Raw genomic sequence first — 23,786 nt, 5'->3', positions numbered from 1 at the left:
CTGCACAATCCCTCATCACCCGTCCCGGGACGCCGTCCGGACTCGTTACTTTGCTTGGGTTGATGGACCACAAGGTGCGCCTCACTTGATGCTCCTCCAGGGTGAGGGTGGTGCTGCTGTGGGCCTGGTGTGAGTGGCCCTATCAGGTGAAGTGACCTCAAAGCGGGCAAAGAAAATGTTGAGCTCCTCTGCCAGCGCAAGATCACCCACCGCAGCTCCGGTAGTGGTCCGGTAGTTGGTCAGGTGCTGGATACCCTGCCACACCTTCCGGCTGTTGTTGCTGTTGAGGTGGTCCTCAATCCTCCTCCTGTAGTCCACCTTTGCGTCTCTGATGCCTCTCTTCAGGTTGGCTCGAGCTGTGCTGTAAAGTTCGCTGTCACCAGACCTGAAGGCGGTGTTTCTCTGCTGCAGCAGCTGCTGCACCTCCCACAGTGATAGTGTCTATGCAGTTTTTAATGTAACATAGTACGCTATCTGTGAACAGCTCCAGGTCCTGATGTTCAAAAACTTCCCAGTTGGTCTTGTCAAAACAGTCCTGCATTTGCTGGGAGGCATCCTCCGGCCATGTGGCAACAGTCTTAGACAGGATGGGAGCAGTTTTCCTGATGGGGGCATATGCAGGAATTAATAGCATGGACAGATGGTCAGACTGGCCCAGGTGTGGTAGTGGCTTAGCCCTGTAGTCTAGATTGATGTTTGAGTAGACCTTGTCCAGGGTGTTCACTCCCTTAGTAGCACACTTGACATGCTGATGAAGTTTAGGGAGTGCTGTCTTTAAGTTTGCCTGGTTGAAATCCCCTGCTATAACCTGCACAGTGTCAGAGTATATGCTCTGTGTGTGGCTAATGCTAGCATGTAGCAGTCCGATGGCTGAGTTGGCATTAGCATCCGGTGGTATGTACACAGCCATAACCATGACTACAGTAAACTCCCTTGGTAGGTAGATGGGCCTGCATTTGACAGTCAAGTACTTTACCATAGGTGGACTGGTTGGGCAAATTCCCATGAACCCTCAAACACCCTGCAGAGGGTATAGAGCTGGTCCAGTGTTCCACGACCAGGACGAAAACCACATTTTTACTCTTCATTCCAAGGTTTAACTATCGGCCAAATTCTTCACTCCAGTACCCTGGCATAGACTTTCGACCAGGACGAAAACCGCATTGTGCCTCTTGAATCTGAGGTTTGACTATCTGGTCAAGGCTGAGAAGTGTGATCCCCCTATAGTTGGAACACACTCTCCGGCCCCACTTTTTAAAAAGAGGCACGACCACCCCTGTTTTGGCACTGCAGCGGCACTGTCCCCTTCCTCCATGCAATGTTGCAGAAGCATGTTAATCAGAGACTTGAAGTACTTAAGGTGGATCTCATCCACCCTCGGTGCCTTGCCACTGAGGAGCTTACGAACCTCCATGGCCTCAGTGACTTTGGCTTGGATGATGGAAAAGTACACCCAAGAGTCTGCAGTCTCTGCTTCCTCAATGGAAGGCATGTCAGTGGAATTGAGGAGATCCTTAAAGTATTCCTTCCACCGCCTGACAGTGTCCTCAGTCAAGGTCGACAGTACCCCACCCGCACCGTAAACAGTGTTGGCAGAGTACTGCTTCCCCTTTGTGAGGCGTTGGACAGTTTGCTAATTTTTTCTTGTCCTCCTCCATGGCCTCCAGAACTCCTCCCAGACCCAGCATTTTTGCCTCACGGCCAGAGCTGTGGCTTGCTCGGTATCTATCAATTGCGTCAGGAGTCTCACAGGCCAACATGGCCCGATAGAACTCCTTCTTTAGCGTGACAGCATCCCCTACTTCCAGTGTCAACCACCAGGTTCGGGGGTTGCTGCAACGACAGTACACCAGAGATCTTGCGTTGACAACTTGGAGGCAGAGAACATGGTCCCCTCTGACTCAATGTCCCCAGCCTCCCTCGGAATCTGTGAGAAGTCCTCTCGCAGATGAGAGTTGAAGACTTCCCTGACAGAGGGCTCAGCCAGACATTCCCAACAGACCGCACAATACATTTGGGTCTGCTCGATCCATCCAACTTCCTCCTCTGCCAGTGTATCCAACTCACCACCAGGTGGTGATCAGTTGACAGCTCAGCCCCTCTCTTTACCCGAGTGTCCAAGACATACGGCCAAAGATCAGATCATGCTCAAACATGGTGTTTGTTATGGACAAACTATGACTGTGTCTGCTGTTAAAGAAGTCCAATAACCGAGCACTTCAGATCAGAGAGGGCGTGATACCTGGAGGGGCGTGATTGGGAGGAACCAATCATCATACTAAACGATATCACACTGATTCACACACCTGAGCACTATATGGACATGAAGCCTCCCACATGAAGCAGGGTGGAAAGGAGAGTAACAGAGCAGTGTTAGCTGGACCCAAATGGCATCGAGGACAAGTGCTATGAGCACCCCCATGTTCTCCTCATGGGGGCCCTCCATGCCGGGAGCTTTGTCGGGCCTGCCTGCAGGGGGCTGTCCTGGCCTGGATAGTTGGGGGTCCTGCTCCAGGGCTTTATAGTCGTGGTGTGGGCCCCTCTCTGTCTGGGTCGGGGTGGTCTCTGCGGCGGCGTCCCCTGTAGTCGTGGGCTTGAACGGCTCTCGTTGTGGATGGCTCCCATAGAATGGTGTTTCCTCACTTGGTCTATCAGTGCTCACCCACAGGGCCGCTGCAAGGGGTGTGCGAACCGTGCGACCGGGGCCTCGCGCTATGGGCCGTTTTTTTTTTTTTTTTCATTCATTCATTCATTCATTATCTTACCCGCTTTATCCCTTGCGGGGTCACGGGGGTCTGCTGGAGCCTATCCCAGCTCATTTTAGGTGAGAGGCAGGGGTTACACCCTGGACAGGTCACCAGTCCATCAGTCCAAATTTTTTTCAATTTTTTCAATTTTTTCCCTTATATATATCAACAGACGCGTTCCATTACAGACCTAAATGTGTACTAGTCTGTGCATATCAATAAATATATGTGCTATGATGCGCCTGTCTGTTGTTCAATACAACTGATCAGACCAAGCGCAGACACAAGGTCTCTGATCCAGACGGGTGAAGTGTGGAACAAACTGTCACACAATGTCGAGAGAACGAGACAGAATCAGGAAATTTCCATCAGGGGATGAAAAAATAAAAAAAACGAAAGAAAATTGAATAGTTTAATGCCTCTCTGAAAGGCTCATTTGATAAATTTGTTACAAAAATCACCGATCCCACCGGGTCTCAAGCAGCCGTGGGGCCCCGCGTCGAGGCAAGAGATGATGATGAGGCCGGGGAAGGTATCCAGTATTTTGCTAATTGGAGAGTTAAAATTGCGCATAAAGACACCCAATCCGACCCGAAAAACCCCAAAAATTTTGCGCGCGTGAGCTACAGGGCCTCGCAAATCTCCAAATCTCTGCTCACCCATACTCTATTTTTATCACAAGGGTGGGGGTGGGGGTTGCCTGGGGTGTATGCATCAGTATAGTATGCTGTGTGTGTGTGTGTTGTATGAATGACGGCACGGGGAGTAGGGGGGTCAAGGGGGATTGTTTATTTTCTATTTTTAATGTAAAGCACTTTGTGTTGCACTTTACCTGCATGAAAGGTGCTATATAATGAAATAAAGTTTAAAGTCTATGAGAACACCTCTGTTGGGCCACAGTCCTATGTGAACATTATATAATTTGAACTTTAAGGCCCAGCTCTGAGGCTTCACTCTGAGACCAGCCTTGATTTTCTTACAGCTGACCACATGGTTTGAAACAAAGGAACCTCCATTATGACTCAAAGCGCGAGCAGGAATTGCATTTACGGCCCTTCGGTGATAAGAAATAGCACCCTCATTCGCCATAGACCCCAAAACGCAGGAGGGGCTGGGCCCAAGTATAAAGAGCAGTCTCCCCCCTCTCTCTTTCTCTTTCTCTTCCACAGTCCCATGGAGTTCTCTGTGAGCTATGAGGAAAGCCACGGCTCCTATTTTAGCATGAAGAGCTATTACCTATGGCCCGGCTTTCTCCATTATCGTGACTGAAGAAGTGTCTGGTTGCCATGGAATAACAACCATAGTCTGGACCACTGCAACGAGTGACCCGTAAACGTTCTGAGCCCCAGATGAGCCGAACAAGGGACCCTTGCATGCCTCGACGTGAACGCCTTTGGATTGACCTGAAGCTGAAGGAGGCCCGGCTGCTGTGCCCATGCATTCCCCTCATTCACACTGAGTTGAGGAGAGCAGGAGAGAGAGAGAGCCACTCTTTTGCAGAATCACCTGCGGAGCGTAACCACTGCAAATCAGAAAAAGTAAATGGATATAGAGTCTAGCATTGTATCCATCCATCCATCCATCCATCCATTTTCTATACCCGCTTTATCCTTTGCAGGGTCACGGGGTTCTGCTGGGGCCTATCCCAGCTCATCACAAGCGAAAGGCACAGGTACACCCTGGACAGGTCGCCAGTCCATCGCAGGCCCCCAGCATTATATGACCCCAGTCATTCCTATTTACATAGATTCACAGATGCATCAATTTCACAAGTCATATCTCAAGTTGTCACATTGTAATTAGTATTGCGCATTGTAACCATGACATCCTGAGAACCAGGCTGAGCTTGAGTGATAGAGGCATTGATTTGTGTTCATTCCAATCATAACAGTCACTAGAACTAATTTGAGACTGATTTGGTCATCTTTAAATTGATTGCCATATGCAACATTTATAGATATTCCAAGAGGCATATGAAACTAACCTTTACAGATGCCAATTTCCATGAGCGGTTGTATAGCAAGGGGGGGATTAATGGATGCAGATAGGAGAAAGTAGAGTGGCAATTTGTTCTGCATCAATATATGAAATCTGTTATCAATGAAATAAGGGTGTACTAATGAAGAAGCACTCACGGATATGTAATATACTATCACTCAAGCTCAGGTTCACATCTCTAGGGGAGAAAAATCACACCAAATGCTGCTGAATTGGAATAAAAAAATGTACCCAAGATTGATAATCTTTTACTTGTCTTTCCTATTTCACGCATTTACACGAGAGATCATCTCCCATGGTTACCATGGTTAATATTTGGATTGAATTAAAAGTGGGGAAAAACAGATATTTCGTTTAACTTCTCACACAAAGCTCAGACACAAAAAAAGCTAGCTTATTTTGTCTTTTTCCTGTTAAGTCATGAAAATAGAAAATCAGTTGTGATAGAAAGAGAAACCTTAAGGAACATTTCACTCTGTGCCAACAGACTGATAGTTTCATCAAGGCAAGGCAAATTTATTTATAAAGCACTTTTCACATGCTGAGCATGGACTCAATGTGCTCGAATACATAAACAAACAAACAAACAAACAAAATTACAGGTTTACAATAACAGAAACAGACAAAAGTATGTCAAGAGAAAAACAACAATAACAACCATAATTCCATTTTAACAAAAGTGCCATCACCCAGCCAACCATGTAGAGTTTACTCAAACGCCTGTGCAAAAAGGTACGTTTTTAGTCTGCTTTTGAAAGAGGGCACTGTTGGAACAGACCTTAGTTCCTGAGGCAAGGATTTCCAGAGAGTGAGACCGTAGTGACTGAAAGCCCCATGAGGAGATCTACAGATGGTCCCAGTTTCATATTGTACTTTCACGGGATACCAGATTCACGCATTCACGTGAATGCACATAGACTGCACATTGCAGTTGTAGCCACTAGGCGGAGGCACAAACTACGACTTGGAACAGACTCACACGTGTTGTTGACATGAGAACTATTTTTACAGAGGGGGGATCTGTATCTGTATCATCACTGTATCTGTATCTGTATCTGACGTCATCACCCTCCACCACCGATTGGTCAGGCGGCGGGGCCGTCAGACGTCTGAGTCAGGACGCGGAAATCAGCTAAAGAGAGACTTGCGGCTTCTTGTTCATTTTAGTCAACGGTTAATGGCAGCAGAAGTCAGTTTGGTGATCCAACTCTGAGGTGCAGATGTTCATAAACCTGGTAGCTGAGGAGAGAATTAAAAAGGGATCTAGACGGGCGAAAAGGATCGACCAGATCTACCAGGAGCTCTGTCATTTCTCAACTGCATGCGGCTCCCAGCTGACTTTTCAGCAGCCGAGACAAACTAAAATAAATAAATTAAAAAGCGTCGCCACTTGAAGCTTCTCTCACTCTCAAATTCAAAAATATTTATTGTTACTTAACATTGAAGTATACATGTGTATTGGACTACACATATAATAATATGTTATTTCTTCTCTTATTAGATTAAACAAGGTCTGCAATAAAAAATAAAATAGAGAAATCAAATTAAGTAGCATCTGAAAAATAAAATGAACCCAAACTCAGCTCTACAGAAAATAATGACACCCATTGGACACGTATGTATGGATACTTCAGTTAAGTACTGCAGGCCTTCCTCCAGACAAAAGGCCTACTTGAGACAATGCATTCCGTTCTAATGGCTTGGCTCATGTGATCACTATCACGTCTCGGTTGAAGATGCGGAATTCACGATATTCATTCAGCAACTGCGTCGGAAGGTAGCAAGCGGGCTGGAATTTCCATCTATCATGGAAATATTAGACATTTGTGCATCTTGTTTTGTAAGCCATGAACAAAACAAAGGTATAGCCTGTTTTTATACTCAGCCTAATTGTGTTGTTCATTAGCCGTATAGGCCATAAATAAAAAGCTAAATTTTTATGTTAAATGTAGATGCGAATTTTCATGCACGGGAGCTGAATTTCATTTTATTGTACACGGCTGATTTAATATAAATTAAGGATTGGAATATGTTTACAACTCTTTCCCTTGCTCCCTGCGGGTCCGTAGTGTTTCCTCCCTCCGTGTTTTTCCAAGTCAGGTTTTTATAGTTTTTTGATTCTTGTTTTAAGCTCTGGTTCTTGTATCCTGTTCAGCAGCACTTTTTGTTTGTTTGAGTAAATAAATCAGTATTTTTGGGGAAAATCCTGCCTCCTAGTCTCTCCTGCATTTAGGTCCTCATATTTCCTGACAAATAGTGGCAAATAGGCTACTGGCCTATATAGCCAGGTTTTCATGCTCTGTTGGTTGAGCATGTTGTGTTTAACTGTCATAATGCATTTGTAATGCAGATTACAAAGTAAAATAGCCACTCCCTTTAATCTGTCTGTTTGTCATGTTTTCTGCCTAAAAGTTTTTATAAGGTCTTGTGTCACCTGCGCTCAGATTTGCGGCAGTTCCTTTTAAGGGCGCTCAGTGTTTTCACATTCCTCCATGGTTCTTTTGTCTGGCCAGAAATTCATTTGGTTTTAATAGGCGCTATGTCATCCATAATATTCACTCAGTGAATGTATATAATCACTCGCTTTCCCGTTGTTGCAAAGTCAAACCTCGCCAGAATAAAGGCTGATTTATGGTTCTGCGTTACACCAACGCAGAGCCTATGGCGTAGGTTACGCGGCTACACGTGCCGTACGCTGTACCCTATGCCGTAGGCTCTGCGTCGATTTAACGCGGAACCATAAATCAGCTCCGGAGCCGGCAGGCAGAAATCCCAAAATTTTCGGAGCAAATTTCTTAACAGGCTACAACTGTTAGATTTCATCTATTAAACCAACATTTATCTTGTTTTTATCTTATCTAAATGATTTATTTCAGCCAAGGGTATTTCTCGACAGAGCTGCAGGTTTCTCCCCGGGACGACGGTAGTTTGACCTGCGATCTGAGCTGCTGCTGCGCCCCCGGACCGGCGGCTCTTCTCCGAAAACATTGCAGCAAATTGAAACGCAAAATGCGCCAAACGTACGTGCTAGTCGGCCGTTGGGTGTCGTCTTTGCGGTGTCTAGTGCTTCTTTTTTGAGCCCGACCCAGCCTGACAGAGGCAACGTGAGGCGACACAGCAGTCGGCCGACAGCGGGCGATGTCGGGTTGGTGTGTCCTTGGCTTTAGCCAACCCAGACACCACCAACCCACCTCTCCAGACCTCTCCACCCCTGCGACCACTAGGGCAGGTTGGGGGCATATTATGCTTCCTTTACCTGCAGTGTGCCTTATGAAAATAAAAGTTACAAGTGGTGTATACAGAATATGGACAATTTAAAGATAATAAATACACAAACAGTTGTATTTATTTATTTATTTATATTTTTGTCTAGGACTGTGCCGGAGAAAAAAGTATATACAGCAAGCTGCTTATCCCAACTCTCCACTTTTTGCTGACTGCGCTCAGAGGTGAAGAGAGAGACTCTGATGTACGTATCACATTACTGCTGCCAGGACTCCACTACAGTTAGTGAAGCTGCAGCAGATAAGTTTACTGACAAAGGTCACCTCTGCCTGCGCTGAGAACGCGCCTGACCCCATTCTTTATGTAATAATTGCTCAGGGGTCATGTTCTGGGTCTCTGGAAAGCGCCTAGAGACAACTTGTGTTGTAATAGATGCTATATGAATAAAATTGAATTGAATTGAATTACATTTTGTAACACTAAGCAGTTCTAAAACAATCCTCACAAACCCCATATATTGCAGTGTTTAGGCCTGGTGGGCAGGATCAGCTTAATATAATTATGGAAAAATATAATATTTCCATAAATGCAATGTTGGGGAATACTGCTAATATGTATGTAATACATGACAAGCAATTGCACAAGCTCAAATACAATTATGAAACAAGTCTTTGAGGGCTGATTCCAGTATAGTCATAGTATAGAAATAACTTTTACTACGACTTCAGCTTATCTTTTTTTCAGATCAAAAAATAGCAGAATACATTTACGATGAGAATATATTGGCATATATCGTAACCTAGGGCAGCAAAATGAACGAGAAGCTTTGTTTTCCATATTCAGACCAAGCAATAACTTAAAACTACAATGCACCTTTTCAAAATTACACAGCTCTCTCCATTTAAGTGTTCTTTGGTGATTAATTAAAAGACAGCTAGCCTGTTTAGCACAGATGATCTAAGATCTTCTTAGCTCCCTCTACATCCCAAATTATTATCCCTGCCTTCATAGAAAATACATCATTGTTAAGGAGAGACCTCATGATGAAGGAGTTTTGTTGATACCTTTTATCATTTAGAAAATATGGCCAGTTGTTTAGAGACTTCAAATTGCTTTGTCATGCAGCTGACAGTGGGAGACGTACAGTGAGATGTGACACTCTTTACAGACACAGCTCCCTCATTACGTGGGGTAACTGGAAGCCCTCCTTTCTGTACTCCACTGAAAAAAAATTTGTATGGCAGGTCTTTGGATTTACTATATTGAATGTTATCAATGCTACACAATAGATTTGTGTTCCTTCTTAGATCATTGGTGCCACATGTTCAGTGAGAATATTAAATCTACTAGTTCTTAAAAGCTAGTAGAAACAATAAAAGAAACTTAAAAGCAAGGACAAACAGAAAGTTTCTTCCCAAAAGCCATCAACATCCTGAACAAAGACAAGCAAATTATATCTACAGTTACCATACATTTTTAAATACTTCTATACTTTCTATTCTGCTATTATTATTATGCATATCTGCACTTTTTACTTACTTGCTGCTTTTACTTGTTTTAATTGTTTTGCACTGAGCACAGGAGAAGCACTACAATTTCATTGTACATTGTATAATGACAATAAAATGCATTCAATTCATTCAATTCTTGTTGGTTGAATCGGAAGACGAATGCGATGGTATGAAGTTTGTTCACAACTGGAGGTTAAATCGTTTCAAATGTGCCAGCAAGCCCTGATTGGTCAATCAGAATCAGAATCATCTTTATTGGCCAGGTTCGAACATTGTCCAACGAGGAATTTGACTCCGGTAATTTCGCTCTTTGGTGATAAAATAAAATAAACAATAAAACAAATGTAGTATTTCTATGATACAGAATAAACAAACATTTATGGTGCAGCAGTTTGAGGTAGAGAGAAAAAAGAAAAGAAAAAGAAAAAGGGACAGTTCTGAATAAAAATAAACATAACCTATTTACAATTTTACAGGGCAATTATACAAAAAAAATACAAAAGATTATACAAATTATACAAAGAAATACACAGTGAGGGGTGCAGCTGAGTGAGGCAGACATGGTTGTCAAGGAAGGTGCTAGATGATTTTTGCACGTGATTGGTTACTCTGAGACTCTATTAGTTGTGGGAGTTCATCAGAGCAACCGCTTGGGGGAAGAAACTGTCCCTGTGTCTGGAGGTTCTGGCGCACAGAGCTCTGTAGCGCCGTCCAACAATAGGCCAGTCATGCATCTAGCACCCATCATAAAAGCAGAAGAAAAGATTATGCTTTTTTGAACTTGTGAGAAGAACCCCCCAAAACCACAAGATGTCCTGCGGCAAGAAACTGCCTTTCAGGCAGTAGCAAAACAAGTAAGTTTATAAAATATATTTCTGTTCGTTTGGGGAGTTGCCAATATGTTCAATGCAATGAAGGTTTGGCACAGAATTTTGAACTTTAAACCGTCTGTTGGTGTGCTATCAAGCTTGTTGGTTAAACCCAATGCTAAAATTGAATAAGATTTGATTTAATTAGTTTTATAAATATGTTCTGTGAATATGTGCTCTGTCCACAAATTGGAGGAGGGAGGGTTAATTAAGTGTAACTTAGCCTTTCAACAAGTGGTGGGGCGAGGCGGGCTCAAGTAAAAGGGCAATATGTTTTTAATACTTTAGTGATACCTGAGCATTTTTTGTGGGTTTCATTAGTTTCAGTTGGGTCATGTCCAGTGAGCAGTGCTGACAAAAGTGTGAAATAAGCAGACACTAAAATATTTTATGAGGGTTACCTGTCAAGTGGATTGTATGCTGAAGCATTAAGGGGAATTATGTTGATGCAAAAAGTATAAATGTGCTGCACCATAGATCTCTTACCACATCTAAAAATGAAGAATCCAACTTATTATCAAATAATTAAAGCACTGCCAAAGTGTTGAGCATCAGTCATACAATTGGCATTATTAGCATGTGGTCAAAGAATTACATGGTAATTTTTTTTCAACTTAATCATTCAAAATGTTTTTATTTCTGTTTTTCTGCTCAGAATAATTATCCTTTCAATCAAATCGATTGAATTGACTCATCGATTATATTGGGGTCTCTCTTGTACTTTTATAGTGAATACCTGCATCTCACATCAAGCTTTCAGTAATGGAATTTATCTGTTACAGGATTAAAAAGTGCAAATGTGGAGTTATGATGGATGGGCACAAACTGTTTCAAGTAGGACAGAGCTTTTGCATCACTACATGTTAAAGCATCCACATCTTGGACGTAGTTCTCGTGTTCCGTGTATTTACCATCACTGTCCATTTAAGGCATGGAATGCCCTTTTGTCCAACAAAGTAGAATCCACTCTACAGGAGTCCTTTACAAAGAGAAAGGTGTGGCTGAATCTATCATACAGTGGGGAGAACAAGTATTTGATACACTGCCGATTTTGCAGGTTTTCCCACTTGCAAAGCATGTAGAAATCTGTAATTTTTATCATATTTTTTATCATATCAATTTTTATCTCTTCAACTGTGAGTGATGGAATCTAAAAAAAAAATCCAGAAAATCACATTGTATGATTTTTAAGTAATTCATTTGCATTTTATTGCATGACATAAGTATTTGATCACCTGTCAACCAGTAAGACTTCCGGCTCTCACAGACCTGTTAGTTCTTCTTTAAGAAGCCCTCCTGTTCTCCACTCATTACCTGTATTAACTGCACCTGTTTGAACTCGTTACCTGTATAAAAGACACCTGTCCACACACTCAATCAAACAAACTCCAACCTCTCCACAATGGCCAAGACCAGAGAGCTGTGTAAGGACATCAGGGATAAAATTGTAGACCTGCACAAGGCTGGGATGGGCTACAGGACAATAGGCAAGCAGCTTGGTGAGAAGGCAACAACTGTTGGCACAATTATTAGAAAATGGAAGAAGTTGAAGATGACGGTCAATCTCCCTCGGTCTGGGGCTCCATGCAAAATCTCACCTCGTGAGGCATCAATGATCATGAGGAAGGTGAGGGATCAGCCCAGAACTACACGGCAGGACCTGGTCAATGACCTGAAGAGAGCTGGGACCACAGTCTCAAAGAAAACCATTAGTAACACACTACGCCGTCATGGATTAAAATCCTGCAGCGCACGCAAGGTCCCCCTGCTCAAGCCAGTGCATGTCAAGGCCCGTCTGAAGTTTGCCAATGACCATCTGGATGATCCAGAGGAGGAATGGGAGAAGGTCATGTGGTCTGATGAGACTAAAATAGAGCTTTTTGGTCTAAACTCCATTCGCCGTGTTTGGATGAAGAAGGATTAGTACAACCACGTATTGAGGGGAGGATGGATAGGGCCATGTATCGCGAGATCTTGGCCAACAACCTCCTTCCCTCAGTAAGAGCATTGAAGATGGGTCGTGGCTGGGTCTTCCAGCATGACAACGACCCAAAACACACAGCCAGGGCAACTAAGGAGTGGCTCCGTAAGAAGCATTTCAAGGTCCTGGAGTGGCCTAGCCAGTCTCCAGACCTGAACCCAATAGAAAATCTTTGGAGGGAGCTGAAAGTCCGTATTGCCCAGCGACAGCCCCGAAACCTGAAGGATCTGGAGAAGATCTGTATGGAGGAGTGGGCCAAAATCCCTGCTGCAGTGTGTGCAAACCTGGTCAAGAACTACAGGAAACGTCTGATCTCTGTAATTGCAAACAAAGGTTTCTGTACCAAATATTAAGTTCTGTTTTTCTGATGTATCAAATACTTATGTCATGCAATAAAATGCAAATTAATTACTTAAAAATCATACAATGTGATTTTCTGGATTTTTTTTTTAGATTCCATCACTCACAGTTGAAGACTACCTATGATAAAAATTACAGACTTCTACATGCTTTTCAAGTGGGAAAACCTGCAAAATCGGCAGTGTATCAAATACTTGTTCTCCCCACTGTATATGCATTTCAGACCAGAATGTGGGCTCTTATTGTGAAGGGAAAGAGAGATGGAATATAAGAGGAATTCCCAGTATCAAATCAAATCAAACTTTATTTGTAAAGCACCTTTCATACAAAAAATGTAACACAAAGTGCTTTTCATAAAACATAAACATAAAATGTATTAATGCCCCCCGCCCCCATAAATTATGATAAAAAAGGATAAACTAAATATAAAACAGAGCAGTAAGATCCAATAAAAATAAGGGTGAGCATAAAAATTTTTTAAAGAGTTAAATGAGTCAGTTAAAAGCCTGATTAAAGAGATGGGTCTTGAGCCTCTTTTTAAAAACATCAACAGTCTCTGCGGCCCTGAGGTTCTCCGGGAGGCTGTTCCACAATCGGGGACCATAATAGCTGAATGCCGCCTCCCCGTGTGTCCTGGTTCTAACTTTTGGTATCGTTAAAAGGCACCGGAGGACCTCAGGGTCCGTGAGGGTCGATAGGGTAAAAGTAGTGCAGACAAATAAGAAGGCCCAAGACCATTAAGACACTTAAAAACTAGTAAAATAACCGTAGTTCCAGTAGAGTTATTTTGATTGGGTTGGAAGGACTGGAATAAAGGAGATCCAAAATACCTTCTGTATCTTTCTGCTGATTCCACAAGGGAATATTTAGTTGCCGCTTTTGTCCTTTTAGTGATTTAGTATCGGAGAGGGGGATTATTTTTCTCATATAAATGTACATATCAAAAGAACCTGTATGTTTTTAGGCTGGAACTTTAAATCAAACATCTATTGTACATTTAAATCACACAAAAACTGAAAATAGTAATCACATTTAAGCTGATTTTAAACCTGAAGTAGTTGCACCTACAGTTGAATCTCCAGATAGATTGGAGGTTGTTAGTCAAGACTGTTTAGATCCAGAGCCAGATACTGCTGTTTCATGAAACAGTCATCACCATACTGAAGATTTACAGTAGGTTATAGAGCAAAGGTTTGCTGCTGCTTTAATGAAGTAAGAGTATTTGGTCCATGTTCATGGCATACTGAGTAGCATCTTTAATGAGAATAGTTTCCCTGCTGATGAAAGTGTTGTGAAAGAAATTGTAAAGAAATTGTTTCTTCTGATGGCCCTGTGCAAAGCTCCATACAGAAATGGGGTACTGCATAAGTACTGCATATCTGTGTAAGCAGTAGTACAAAGAGAGCTTCAGCATTGTAGAGCCAAATGAATATTGTCTTGATGCTAAAAATAAACATAGTTTCCAGTATATTCCAATATTAAATCCTTAGAACAGCGTTTAATTAGAAAGGAGATTGTTGACCAAATTGATAAGGATCATCAAAACTTTGTGTCGTTTATTGGGTGTTGGCCAACTTGCCTCCAGGGTCTCATTCTTTATTGTCATCGATCTATTTAGCAGTCTTGTGGCAAGTGAAGCGATGCCAAGACCTATAGTTATTAAAAAAAGATTTGACCCTCTTACCCTTCATAGTCATAGCATTGATCATTGTGGTTGACAACCTTGGAGCTGATGGTGTTTCTGCTGAGTTTTTCAGTGGAATACTATTGCAGATTTTGCACAGGAAAGAGCAGTGAGATATAGCAATATTCTGTCACATTTGGTGCTTTCAGTCTAAGAACCAAGGATCAAACTCATCCTATACAAGCCCAAGACAAAATAACAAATTTTTGTGTTCTTAAACAATCTCTCTCATGTTCATGTCATTTTTAGCTATCCATCTGCTAAGAGGTAATGCTGAACTCTTCAAAAAACAAACTAGCAGAAAAAACGCTGCTTGTTTTTACTTTTTGTTCCCCCTCTATTTTGATAAGTTAAGATTTTCACTACACTAGTAAAACTACTTGCATGTTGCACTTGCATATTTAAACTTCTTACTGTGGATTCGCACCGAAAGCGTCAAAAAATTGCCTATGGTCGCTCAGGACGCCTGCATCGCGCTGCCTGCCGACGTCTATTCACGCCTGTCGATGCCTGCAGTTGGCAGGGCATTAAGCTGCGCTGCAGAACTGGTGGGAAAAAAGTACATATATATATATATATATTCTTTATATTTCTGCGTTATTACCGCATAAACAAGAGTGAGTTTGATGTTCTCCTTAACAAGGTTGGTCCGCGAATTAACATCAACTATCGGCGAGCCATTGCTTCCGGTGACTGTGCAGTCTGTCTGCGGTGATCACCAATGACACACCGGGATTTGGTCATAATGTTTAAAATGTGTTTTGTGATTAATAAGCAAGTTTTTTTTTTTTTCATTTTGCGTTGATTCGATGTAGCAAATAAAATAGTTGAAGACCATACAGCTCCTCAACCATTAGTTACATGTTTCACATGAGCAGAGTTCAGGTAAAAATGTTGGTCAAATCAGAAAAAAATGCAGTTTGCTGGATTAAATATATTAATTCCTGATAAAATAAGTTTGTTAGTGTGCAACTATGCTCCTGTATGCATGTGAATGAGTGTACGTTTGTGTGTACACGAACGTAGAAACTGCATTGAGGCTTCTTGCTTTGGGAATCCCGGTCTGTGATTGGACGCTGCCTCGGCGTCGCCGCTCCTCATTTGCATAAAGTTGAGATTCTCTCAACTTCAAATTGACGCTCTGGATGCCTCCAACACGCTGAAATAAATACAAAAAAATAGTGTTTTTTTGTATTTATTTCAATATTATATGTTATATATATTGTTATATGTATTTATATGTATTATAATGTTGGCCTTTTCACATGAGAATCAATTTAAATAGGAAAATCTAGCCTTTTTTTAGTTTTAAATTTACTGTATTCTTACAGGCTTAAGATGGAATGCCCAAACATCGTCTTTTGAAGTAACAAGCAATATCATACCCACAGCATGAAACATATACTGCAAAAAGTACTACACACAATCCCACTTTGAAGTTTTAAAAGTCTATGTGTGTATAATTAAGATAGCCCCATTTATACAACAATATTGTTTGCACTATGATGAAACTGTGTGCACTATGATGGCTAAGTGTGTTGGTCACAAGAACTGCTGTTCTGAGAGGCCTCAATATAGTTAATTTGATACAAAGCCTGAGTCGTTGCCTTTTTTGTAGAAATCAATGTTTCTCCATGTATTTCTATGAAAACCTGGAAATAAAACCTGCAACACATTTAATAAGTTAAACTCAGGGAAATAACTTTGTGCCAGGGAATGATTGAATAGTTTCATGGCTACATAATACATCTAGATATATGAATAAGAAATAAGGTTTAAGCTATTGCTAAAGATAAGGTACACAAAGCATGATTTTATTTATACAACATGACACATTCGTATTAAAGTAACAAATGAGTTGTGTGTTTATCCAAAACAAATTTTTAATAAAGTCAGTAAATGAACATTGCTGGATTAATAAGGAATTGAGAAAGATGATCTATACGTTTGTCACATTCTGATCATATGGAACTGATGAACACCTTAAAATTAAATAGTCAAGAGTATATTTTTCTTCAGTGTACCTTGTCTGTTCCCTAAGTACAACTGCAGTGCAGCTGCTTTGACTGACAGCTGGAACTCATGGGCCTGTTGAATGTGTGTTTTGGACCAATGTCCTCAAGGACACTTGAACTTTGGACTCCTGTCTGTCTCACATCTATTTATACTGCTCTGGGCTTATTCCTCGTCACCTTTGTCCTACTCCTTACATATTGTGTCCTCATTTCTTCATTCTACCCCTACGCCTTTTCTTGCACCCTCATCTTCCTCATTATTGTCTGTTTATATCCATCTTTTTTTAACGCTGTTTTTTTTTGTTTTTTTGTTCTTGCTATTATTTCAATACAATGTATTTTTCCTGGTGAGAACTTTGAATAAGCCCATTTAGGGCTTCCTTTCTCACCTGCACATATTTTCATGCTTTTTATGTTCATTTAAACTTTTGTACCGTTTTTTATGTTGTGCAAATAAACAAATCAAATTAAACAAATCAATTATCCTTGTCTTCTTATTAATCATCACACGCACACGCACACGCACACACACACACACACACACACACACACACACACACACACACACACACACACACACACACACACACACACACACACACACACACACACACACACACGCGCACCATTTGGGGACCGGGACTGGGATCATTACTGGGGTAATGCACTCTGATGGGGCACGTTAGGCATCTTGCAGGTTTCTCGGTCCCAACAATGTCTGGGACAACAATGTTAAAATTGTCCAATTGGCCCATAACTTGGGTCACACACTCCAACCGGGGCTCTGAGGGGCCCTGTGGTGTACATGATGCACCGGGGGACCAAAAATCCTAATTGAATTGAATTGAATTCAAGATCCTTTATTCGTCATTGAGCCAGCATCCCAGCAGAATTTCATTCCAGCACAGCCCGTCCAAAAGAAAAAAAAACAAACAACCAACATAAGGCATGGGTAGACAATGAGTCTAGGTAAGAAAAGGATGATGCTAGGAAAGAGGAGGGAAAAAAGCCACGTCTCCCACACTATGTCCTGTCAGAGGACACAGTGTGAGATTACAGAAAAAAAACACAAAAAGCAACATACTTTTTCAGCAATGTTCAACTTTCAATCAGCATTTCAGCATTCAACCCAGCATTCAATCATTCTTAATACAAAACATAATAAATTTTTATTAAGTTTTTAGTTCAATTTAAGCTTTTGAATATTGATATGTTTTTTTTGTTTTTAAGTATAATCTATTTGGTCAGGAAAGTTTATGAAAAATCAGCATTAGGTCCACACTAAAAAACAGCATTAATTACCAACTGAAGTGACCAATTAGTGTTTCCTGATAGCTGAAAACACTGAATTTCAGTGGTAGTGGCTTAGGTTTTTGTTGTACTAAGAGAAATGGAATATAAGAGATATAGAACATCATACAGCATTATAAACACATCTTATTCCCCATTTGCATGGAATTAAAATTATCTGTTGACTTGCAGTAATTTTTACAGAAAACGTATGTGTTTTTAATCCCGTTCCAATACGGCAAGTCTGTGATTTGTAAAGGAAAAATTTCACCTAACACTGGGGTAAAGAGATAAGTTTAATCCTGTCTATATGCATATGTCAGTAATTCGGTGATTTGTGGGCTGGAATCTTTTTTTTTAATTCCTCTTGTCCACCTTTTCTGACTTTTTCACATAATTGTTGTAATTGGAGTCCATAATAAGATATGATGTTACAACTTCAGCCTATAGCCACCTCACATAGTGTAATCATCTGTTATTTTTAGATGATAACCATACAGAAAATAAGCATTAAGCATCACATGGAGACTTTTGAAAAGCGAAGTCCAGATCAACAGTAGACAATAAGAGGGATTGTGTTGTCAAAGGCTCTCTGACAACACAAACCCTTTAAGGCTTCAACAAAAGCTCCCTTTACATTTACTGTAACTGTTAACTGTATGTCCACTGTTACCATGGCAACTTAGAACGTAGGATGACACAAAATACAGACACGGAAGCCATTTTCATATTTTGTCACTTGTCAAACTATGATGTGTAGTCACTGAAATCAAACCCTTGATTGTCTGATTAAATACTTTAAAATAATTTCTGAAATTGAATGTAAAATCTTTTGACATTATTCAGGTAAATTAAGATATATGAATATAATCTGTATAGCTTTTACAGATATAAAAAATGTTAAAAGCACCACATGACATCTTTCACGTGTAGACATGAGTCTGGTATCAACGCGTAGGGGTGGGTTAAAAATATCGATATATAGATATTTTATTGATATACATGTGTAGGAACGATTATCGATACATAAATCTAAGTATCGATTTAAAAAAAAATATATATATATATATATATATATATATATATATATATATATATATATTTTTTTTTTAATCCCGATTTTTTTCCCCCCCGTTTTACCACCCAGTGCTCCTTGCTAAGTCAGTCCTGGGAATTGCTGCCTCTACCAACCCCGGGAGGCCCTACACTGAGCTCAAGTCTCCTCCTTAACCTGAGGAGTGAGCAGGCCGCTTCTTTCCACCAGTCAGGGTGAGGCTTCTCTGGCCGGACATAGCGATGGAAGGATCATGTTATTCCATTATTGTAATTAGAATAGCGATATCGTATCGGAAATTGTATCGTCTTGGGACCTAGTGTATCGGAATCGTATCGTATCGGGAGGTCAGTGATGATACCCAGCCCTATCAACGCGCCGTGTTCACTCTTCAACACAAGATGGACTTTTTTCCCCTCCAACAGCGTGTTTCTGAAGATTATAATCAGTGTTGTGTCATTTGCATATGTAGAAATGGACTTCTGTTTGTAGAAATGTCATTACACCATGTTTACAAGGCTTAAAGTTAAAAAAAATCCTGAGCCTGAACTTTTTTTCCAGGAGCGGGGGCACATGAGAAGAGAGAAGATACATCATGTTCAGCAATGAACGAGCACACATGGATGTTCGCATCACAAATAGGGTTGCCAACTCCCTGAAAAACTTATAAGGGACACCTTATCGGCAGGGCCCGATTGTCTTCACCTTTCCTGCCGTGGTGAATTTTTTTAGCCCCTTTAAGTCTTGGACCATAACTCTCCTCTTCGTACAGTTTTTAACCATAACTGTCTTCTTCTTCCAGTCTTAAACCAGTGCTGTCTTCTTCGTCAGCCATCCTTGTGCAATATGCAGAATATGGTTTTGAATTGTCTTTTTTTTAAATGCATAGATGTGGCTGAAAAAGATGTGATCTAGAGGGTATCATATGATGCTGTATAATCTCAGTGTATACTTCTCTGTGTACACTGGAATGAGCTTTGCCAAGACTATTTGGACTGGTACTCTGGATAATCCGGGTACTCTAATTTGTCCATTTCTTCCAAAAAAGATCTAGAACTGTGATGAAAAGTTCAGCGTTGGTCACTTGATTAAACCAAAACGGCTGAGAGCAGCAAAATAATAGCTTGGCCCAGCTAAATGTACAGACTGGTAGTCTGCCCCAGAAAGATTAACACTGACCTTAAAGATGTTTTTGTCTACTTGAATCGTAAGAATGAATCATCCTTTGTGCCTTAAAATCCTTAACTGTTTAATTAAATCTACTGAAACCTGGATCATTTCTCAACTCTTACTTTGGTAACTTAGACACTCAGTTTCAGTCCAGTTATTCACCTGGTTGGAAAGAACATTTGATGGGTTTTTCCATCCATCCATCCATCCATCCATCTTCTTCCGCTTATCCGTTCCCGGGCAGCAGCCTCAGCAGGGATGCCCAGACTTCCTTCACCCCAGACACTTCCTCCAGCTCTTCCGAGAGGAGTCTGAGGCGTTCCCAGGCCAGCCGAGAGACATAGTCTCTCCAGCGTGTCCTGGGTCTTCCCCGGGGTCTCCTCCCGGAGGGACATGCCTGGAACACCTCCCTAGGGAGGCGTCCAGGAGGATCCGGTACAGATGCCCAAGCCACCTCAGCTGACTCCTCTCAATGTGAAGGAGCAGCGGCTCGACTCCGAGCTCCTCCCGGGTGACCGAACTCCTCACCCTATCTCTAAGGGAGCGTCCTGCCACCCTGCGGAGGAAACTCATCTCGGCCGCTTGTATCCGCGATTTTGTCCTTTCGGTCACTACCCAAAGTACATGACCATAGGTGAGGGTAGGTGCGTAGATTGACCGGTAAATGGAGAGCTTCGCCTTTCGACTCAGCTCCTTCTTCACCACGACGGTCCGGTACATCGACCGCATTACTGCGGACGCTGCACCGATCCGTCTGTCAATCTCACGCTCCATCGTTCCCTCACTCGTGAACAAGATCCCGACATACTTGAACTCCTCCACCTGAGGCAGGACTTCTCCCCCCACCTGTGGGTTGTGGGTTTTTCCACAATAAGAATATTGTTTTGTCTGTTTACCACACACATTTAGCCTGTGTGCTGGGTCATTGTAGCTGCTTCCAAGCCCGGAGACAATTGGAAAAGTTTCCACATTAATTCCCATTTCATGTTGTTCTATGAATGATAGTTCATGATAAAGTAGGTTGTCTGCGGGATCAGGGGTTACAGGTGTTGTCATTCTACTACAATGCAAAAATCCTAATCTCTTTTGATATTTTCTTAACAAAACGTATTCTAAATATTTCATCCACCTTCTCAAGCATTTGTTGGAAAATTGAGATCGTCTGGGCAAATGTTCCCCTGAAAGACCTAGCCTTTAATGAATACTGCTACATAAATATGAAAGGATAAAAAAAAAATCTTATATCATACTGTTTACAACTGAATAAAATCCAGAGTAAATGCAATAGCTGCCAGCTGTTCAACTGGATGCAAGTGCTGCATTAAATACATACTATATATATTCCCTCTTTTTATTTTAATCACACTTTATTTGCTAGAGTCGATGCTTCAGAACCTTTAGACTCTGTATGACAGCTCACAAATTCACAAGGGCGTGACAGGCTTGTGTGGAGGATGCGAGATTGAGATAAAGTATGATATTTCCTTTTCTCTCATTCTGTCATCTTGAGAGCAACAAAGAGCAATTCACTGAAAACATGCATATGTCACCAGATGATTACAATGTCCCCTTTGTGAAATGGGATGATTTGCCACATAGAACATCTAGAATTTTGATAGAGACTACTGCAATATATTTGGTATGTTTGTAAGGCTCACACATATCTGTCAGTCAAAATAACTCAAAGGGAAATCACTTGTGTGTAAGAACGGGAAACATCTGGTCTGTAATTCTGGAGCACTTGGAAGTACAGTACGTGCTCCGTGTCAATTTGTGGATGATGATGTGTTCTGAAAACAAAGAAAACGTTCCTTATATACACTTCAGCAGAGGCGTTTTGAATGCAAATGTAAATAGCACCTTGAAAAATTGTGTTCTGCTGGGGCAAGCTTGCATATTAGATGAGCAAAAAACATGGTGACATCTAAGGAAAGTTGGAGCAAAACAAGCAAAATATGTGACAGCATTTGAAATGTTTTCCCTCATACACAACCACAACACAATACATGTCATTCAGACATATATTTTTTTTCGGGCAGTATGATTACATTATTGTTGATGTGTAAACTACTTTAAAAATATACATATTTAAGAAAAATAAATAAGTCACATAAGTAAATAAATGAACAAACATGACAAACTGTCAGACAGGAGGACTATAGCACAGAGGTGTGATTGAAATCTCCGGAGATAGACATGGAGGCTTGTGATTGTTGCCAAGAAAAAAAACGGACGTCATTCACACCATTGGCATGTATCACGTGAACTCTCCCAGTAAACAGTATGGACGTTGTTTACCTGTCAGTGGTACAATGTCATACGTGTTACTTCACAGGCATCTTATAATCCCCATACGATTGAGAAAAGTAAAACATTAAAACCTTTTTCCTTTTTATGGTTCGTCTTCTTTTCTTTGACCTCCACTTTTCAATTTTTCATTCTTATCAACTGCATTTGAGGTCTTAGGTCTGGGATGTACTTGCAGTTTGCCCAAGCATTTGCATCTGTTAGCGTACATAACCAGCTGATGCTGCAAGTGTGAATGGCAAGTATGTCCCAGACCTCAGACCTCAGCTGGCTCTTCGGAAGGCTCAATCAGCAGCCCTGATATGCAAAAAACCTTACTGTATATACTATATGCCAACTATGTCCTGGCATTTTGGCATTGCTACCAGTGAGTCTTGTTTATTCATTTTTCTCTTTTTTTTTTTTTTTTTTACATAATCTTTGGTAAACGTCGTGACCAAAAGGGATTTTATGATGAGGAATTTTGTTGCTTCCCTCTTTTTGGTAGTCATCACATTGTTTCTAAATATTTAAAGTTACATTCAAAGATAAAATTAAATCTACATAGACAATTTGAAAAGAACTTAATTGGCAAAGAAATGCATTTAATCACAAAGACCTAATTTCAGCTATAATTTGCACCAGGCACAACAGGACCAATTAACAGTTTTCAGCAATCCAATTATCAACACGACTGGATTGTTAACAAGTACAAGTTAGCTGAAAGTGTGCTGTTATTCTGACGGAAAAATTAAGGCAGACTTATTGTTGCAAAAGGAAGGCGGTAAGGAAGGCACTGTCTTCTGGTGATAGAGTTGTTTACCTTCAAAGAAAGTGTTCAGCCATCATTGCCTAGCATTTAAATGGTCTAATATGGAAGGAAATTTCTGCTATGAATACTGCATCTGAAAAAACAATGACTTGCACTACTGAGACCCTAACCCTAACCCAGTAGTCCAGTACACTCCAGACAAGAAAAATCCAGTCCAATAATATTTTATTTGAGCCAAATTCAGTTAATCCAATGTAATTCAGTTAATCCAATTTATTCCAACCGGGATTTACTATCCATATTGCCAGCAGATTGTATAAAATCTTCTCTTTGGTGCAATCACCCAATCTGAGCAACCACAAGGTAACACTGTGTAGGAAAAATCCTGTTTGTGGCTCTAAGTTTCCTGAAGAAGAATGAGTGGTAGGGGTCTGTAGCATTGTTAATTAAGCATTTGTAAAGTGCTTTGAGATGAGATTTGTTGCGTACTGTTGCAAACTGAGCTCATATGACATCCACTGCTTCTGCATTTTGGCATAATATTGGTAAAATAAATGTTAGCTCTATATAAGAAATGCTAAGTACTACATAATTTTCTTTTTTAAATTGTGCCCTGCTATGAAAAATCTTAGGCTATAAAGCGTGCACTTGCTTTTTTATTCACATGGCTGTGGATGAAGAGTATGATTGCTTAAGCCTGTAATATTTACTTGAAGCCAAGCCCAAACCATCAAATTTTCAGGCTCAGGGATAGGCTAGCCATTATCCATTATCACTTCCTCATCCGTAATTGTCATGCTAACAAGCTTACAGAAGCAATTGGC

The 23,786-nt window shown here is 41.1% G+C and overlaps 1 protein-coding gene across 2 annotated transcripts in view; it reads right to left on the bottom strand.

The window, feature by feature from the left end:
• The window catches only part of opcml (opioid binding protein/cell adhesion molecule-like), a 564,503-nt gene that overhangs the window by 144,612 nt on the left and 396,105 nt on the right, over nt 1–23,786 (bottom strand). The gene's annotated exons all lie outside the window — the stretch shown is intronic.

This window comes from Cololabis saira, chromosome 14 (genome assembly GCF_033807715.1).
Source record: "Cololabis saira isolate AMF1-May2022 chromosome 14, fColSai1.1, whole genome shotgun sequence".
In the NCBI taxonomy this organism is placed as follows: domain Eukaryota; kingdom Metazoa; phylum Chordata; class Actinopteri; order Beloniformes; family Belonidae; genus Cololabis; species Cololabis saira.
The sequence above is the reverse complement of the archived record's forward strand: the minus strand, read 5'-3'. Positions and strand labels throughout refer to the sequence as shown.